The sequence below is a fragment of the Gopherus flavomarginatus genome, chromosome 13 (assembly GCF_025201925.1).
Source record: "Gopherus flavomarginatus isolate rGopFla2 chromosome 13, rGopFla2.mat.asm, whole genome shotgun sequence".
Taxonomy (NCBI): Eukaryota; Metazoa; Chordata; order Testudines; family Testudinidae; genus Gopherus; species Gopherus flavomarginatus.
Genome location: NC_066629.1, coordinates 7,612,803 through 7,618,855, shown reverse-complemented (window position 1 = coordinate 7,618,855; position 6,053 = coordinate 7,612,803).

Below are 6,053 nucleotides of genomic sequence, written 5' to 3'. Positions count from 1 at the left end.
CCCAAATTCCTGAAACTTTATTTCCATGTTAGGGGATCTAGCCCATCAAGATTTGCACATCACAAGCAGATCAGTAACGACACTTGTACAACTGGATAGAATATCCCTTTTTAAATACTGAATTTAAAGCTTCTGAAAAGAGAGAACTCTCAAGTTTCATTCTTGTGAATATCAATTTTCTTTTGCTCAGTAGGAATTCATAGAATTTATGAAGTCAAGCTTCCCATTTTTCTACAAATTCCAGTATCTGTTCCTTAGTGAAGTCACTGGGGAAAATCAGAACTTCTTAAGAGATCCCTTGGAATAGTCCTATTTTGAAAAAATAAAATAAAATTTTGACTTGGTCATTGCTGAGACTTAGATTTATCTATCAAAGTAGGTAAACTGGGGGAAATATTCCTGAGAGTACTTCAGATCACCAGAAGATGTGAAAGTTAGTAAAGAATTAGAGTAATTTTAGACCAAACACTGGAATGAGGGAAGAATGAAATTAGAGTAGAGACTAGCCTTTTATTTCAGTAAAACACAAGAATACATTTCAGGTTCAATAAAAATAATTACTATTGATAAGTAGTTGATTTTAATTCAGCTTTGATTGGAACTGAAGATGTTTGTCATGTATGGTCCTGCGTAAAGATTGAAACCTATTTCATATGATTTGGTAGTCTGTCCTGTTGCTAGTGGATAGGTAACCACATCACATTTCGGCACATTTGACTGGCCCAGCAGAGAGGGCCAAGGACTGAATAGACATAAGGAGTAAAAAAAAACCCTCTTTAGCTATGAAAACACATCAGTGGAGCAGTATTGGGGAAGTTTATACTTCTATTGTACCTGTGTCCAGTATTGTCAGTGTGCCACATTTCAGAAATATTAAATTCACTTAAATAAGACCACAAATACCAAACCCTCAGGGAGCAAAACCAGCACAGTGGTGTTTTGCATAAGGGTTGGTTTTTAATTCGGTAGGTTTTTTCAATTGAATCTGTAATTCTCTGTTTTGTAAGGCTTTTCTGAATATTGTAGAGTTGTGAGGTGTTAGCTTGGCCAGTTATATATGGAAACCAGACTTTAAAATTTTGACCAAAGTTTTGTATTAATATGACCTTTTTGGAAAAAAATAAAAATCTGTAAAATTAAATATCTTTAAAACTAGTGTGTCCAGTTCCTTGGTAACTCTTTTCAGTAATGAATTTAAAAAAAATCTGACCATACTTGTCCTCTCCACCTACTCACCCCCAAATTAACGATCTCTGTACTTTGCATGTTGCTGAATATCTTATGTGTTTGTGGTGAATTCCAAGAATGCAGTGGAAGTGTGCATTTACATAGAATTTGTTTTGTTTTAAAAAATCCTGTTAAGTTACTCAGTTGAACAGGTGTTTTGAGGATAAAAATGTAAGGTTTTAGATAATTTTGGTGAGAATATTATGCAAAAATGTGGCTTTCTTACATTCTCTTGTAGAATGTAATATTGAGAAAAGAGGTGCAGATTTTCAGGCTTTCTGATTTCAAGGGCAGCATTCCAATGTATTTTAACCATAAAGAATGGTGAAAACAGGAGCACCGTTCATTTAGTGACTTCAAATAGTAAGGCCCAGTGGAAACACAAAACTGTACCATTCTGAGTATACCAGTTGTCATTTTAGCATATGCAGAAAGTGCCTCATGTGGCAAGTGACTAGGATTCATCACTGCCTTCGCTGCAATAAGTCGGCAGCTGACGCTTCCCCGTCGACTCTGCCTGCGACTCACTCCAGTGGAGTACCGGAGTTGACGGGAGAGCGCTCGTCAGTAGATTTATCATATCTAGACTAGATTAAGATAAATTGACCCCATTGGATCGATTGCTGCCTGTCAATCCTGCGGGTAATATAGACGAGCCCTTAGTCACTTGGGGAACAATGCCATGAATGCACTTACAAGAGAGCAACCTGGCTCCCTTCCTCAGAAAGGATTTAGTTCCCTTCTCTCATGTACAGCCTTTTCTAACTAATGCATATTGAAAAGAAGGGCCCCAGGTATTTCAATAGAGATGGAGTAACCTATAGAATTTCGGAATAGGCTATAGTGATGGTGGCAGGATTTCTGTAGTGCTGCTTCTGTCACAATTTTTCTATATTGAAATCCCAAGGTGAAGTCTGCACCAGACTCAGTTTTCACAAGTCTCTGACCCATATGTTGAGGATCTAGAGTTCATCATGAATTATACTCCAGTTTTTCTAAAACTAGGGAAATTAAAGCCAAACAGGGTTAACAGTGAGCAACCTTCAGTACATCTCCCTGTCTTATTTATAATACACATAAATTATTGGCAAATGTACCTTGATTACTTTATTTTGTGCAGTAATCAATGTAAAACAAAGTTCACATGCATATTGTATGGTGAGCTCTCTGAAATTCTACTTATTTAGTATCAGGTTAGTTTTAACTATTTATTATCACTTGTAAATATTCTTGTATTTTTGGAGACTTGGCAATGTTTGCTAGTTTTTAATTTGAGTGAGAGGGGATGGGGTTGGGGGTCGGGGTGGACACCTGGAGAAACAAGGTGGGTGAGGTAGCAAATGGATATAAACTGGCCATCAGGAAGTTTAGACTTGAAGTTAGACAAAGGTTTCTAACCATTAGAGGAGTGAAGTTCTGGAACAGCCTTCCAAGGGGAGCAGTGGGGGCAAAAGACATATCTGGCTTCACGACTAAGCCTGATAAGTTTATGGAGGGGATGGTATGGGGGGATAGCCTAATTTTGGCAATTAATTCATCTTTGACTACACAGTGGTCTGTGATGGGATGTTAGATGGGTTGGAATCTGAGTTACTGCAGAGAATTCTTTTCTGAGTGCTGGCTGGTGAGTCTTGTCCACATGCTCAGGGTTTAACTGATTGCCATATTTGGGGTTGGGAAGGAATTTTCCTCCAGGGCAGATTGGCAGAAGCCCTGGGGGGGTTTTGCCTTCCTCTGCAGCGTGGGGCACAGGTCACTTGCTGGAGGATTCTCTGCAGCTTGAGGTCTTCACAATTTGAGGACTTCAGTGGCTCAGACACAGGTTTGATACAGGAGTGGGTGAGTGAGATTCTGTGGCCTGCGTTGTGCAGGGGGTCAGACTAGATGATCATAACGGTCTCTTCTGACCTTAAAGTCTATGATTCTAATCTAAGGGACCATTCATAGTAGAGTGGCCTGTTTAGCACCTCTGCAGTCATAAGACAAAAAGAAGGGGCTAATGGATTATAGATTGTTGTAATGAACCATAAATCCAGTGTCTGTTCAGGTCAGGAATTTGAGTGTCTACCAGAGTTATGAATTTAAGCTCTCAGGCTCATTTTTTGAAAATGTTGTTTGAGGTTCCTTTGAGGATGAGGACGGATACGTCCGATATAATGTGATCACTTTGTGGAAAGTGTTCACTCACAGGTGATTGGGTGGTTTTTTAAATCATTTTTGTGTGTGAATTTATTGGAGATCCATAGTTGCATTTTAAAAGAGCAGAGATCTTATGATGATGGAGTAGCGCAGAAGCGCAGGAAGGTTAATAGGAAAGCCATAAGAGTGGAGTTTTCTCTTTCCCCTCTTAATGAAATTTGCAAGCTAAAACTACAAAAAAGTAGTAAAGAAAAAAGAAGTAGAAGATAAGGTAGCTGGAGAGTTGTCTGAATATTCTAAAGGTGCCATAGTAGAAAAAGTCCTTCAGCAGCTATTGAATCTCTGGCTGCAGCCAAGGGGTGCAGGATTAGTTCTTTGTGCTGGTCATATTAGAGTTTATTCACCAGAGAGACTAGCTGCATGAGCAGAGGCCCTCAGAGAAATCTATTTTTGGTTCTGGATTCAGTTTGGCTGTGAATAAGGAGCGCCACAAAGGTGAATGACTGGATGGGTGACCTCGATCAGTGGCTGTCAATCAAGGGTCTTCGAGCAGGCCAAGTAGGGCAGGCATTAGACACGCTGGGGCCCAAGGCAGAAGGATGAAGGCCTGAGCAATTTAGGTCCACGGGGCCCTCTGTGGCATGGGGCCTGGGCGGTTGCCCTCTATGCTACCCTCTAATGCCAGCTCTGGCTTATCTTTGGAGAAAAACAGATGTGGAACAGAGAGGCCGTGGAGTTTTTATAGCATGTTGGAGGGAGGGAGCCTCAGAGAGAAAAAGGCTGAGAACCCCTGACCTAGACATGAATTAAATCTTTAAAAGACACAGTTTTCAATAACAGTCTTATCCCTTCATAGACTTCACTTCCGTGCATTCAAGGCCTATAGGAGTCAAGCACCATTGGTATAATAATTTGAAATTATTTTAACAGTACAACAAATAAAAGAGATCCTTGTGCCTCTTCCATACCAATTTCCATGTTATCTGTGTTAACGAGAACATTGATGGAACTGCAGAATCAAAACAATAACACGGAACCCAGGTTCTCCCTGGCACTGGGATTGCAGCAGCAGGTGGGCACGGCGGGCTGCACGGCTGAGCTGCGTGTAGCTGCTGGAGGTAAGAGACCAGCGGGCGTGTGGAGGGATCTCAAACTCAAATCACCACGAGGGCCACCTGAGGACTAGTACATAAGAACATTAGAGTGACCATAGTGGGTCAGACCAAAGGTCCATCCAGCCCAGTATCTGTCTACCAACAGTGGCCAATCCCAGGTGCCCCGAGGGCCTGAACCTAACACGAAATGATCAAGTGATCTCTCTCCTGCCATCCAGCTCCATCCTCTGACAAACAGAGGCTAGGGACACCATTCCTTACCCAGCCTGGCTAATAGCCATTAATGGACTTAATCTCCATGAATGTACCTAGTTCTCTTTTAAACCCTTTTATTGTCCTACCCTTCACAACCTCCTCAGGCAAGGAGTTCCACAAGTTGACTGTGCGCTGTGTGAAGAACTTTCTTTTATTTATTTTAAACCTGCTGCCTATTAATTTTATTTGGTGACCCCTAGTTCTTATATTATAGGCATAAGTAAATAACTTTTCTTTATCTACTTTCTCCACATCAGTTCATGATTTTATATACCTCTATCATATCCCCCTTAGTCTCCTCTTTTCCAAGCTGAAAAGTCCTAGCCTCTTTAATCTCTCCTCATATGGGACCCGTTCCAAACCCCTAATCATTTTAATTGCCCTTCTCTGAACCTTTTCTAATGCCAGTATATCTTTGTTGAGATGAGGTGACCACATCTGTACACAGTATTCAAGATGTGAGTGTACCATCAATTTATATAAGGGCAATAAGATATTCTTCATCTTCTCTATCCCTTTTTCAATTATTCCTAGATCCTGTTTGCTTTTTTGACTGCGGCTGCACAGTTCATGGACATCTTCAGAGAATTATCCACAATGACTCCAAGATTTTTTCCTGATTACTGGTAGCTAAATTAGCTCCCATCCATATTGTCTGTATAGTTGGGGTTATTTTTTCCAATGTGCATTACTTTACATTTCTCCACATTAAATTTCATTTGCCATTTTGTTGCCCGATCACTTAGTTTTGTGAGATCATTTTGAAGTTCTTCACAGTCTTAACTATCTTGAGCAGTTTAGTGTCATCTGCAAACTTTGGCATTGGCCCGAGGGCCATTTCACTGAAACCGTTTCATACAACGATACAGAAATAAAGTAATACAGTCCGCTAGTAAAAGTCAATGCAGTCACTTTTTAAAAACTGTAATGCAAAAAGTCCGTGCTAATTTTGACAGCCATTTCATTTTTGGCCACATAACTGGCAGCATTAATGTGTTAATTGTATGAGGTATAAAAATTTCTGTCAGCCTGTGATGGGGTGTCCACCCCACACAAGTCCCGAGTGAGTAACCAGGGGCCAGAAAGAGCCAATGAACCTTACATGTTGCACCTGGAGGGAAGTCAGGGCTTGATAAGAACTACTGGAAGATGAAGCCCAGCAGGGGGAAGACGTGTCCTAGGATGATACAGCCAGGAAGTGCTCACAGGAAGGAGGCTGCAGGGTGGAGGTCTGCAACCACTCCCGAAAGGGAAAAGGAGTTGGCTAGAGCCGAGGAGGAGAGTTGGCTAGAGCTGTGGTTCTGCCCTGGATGAGGG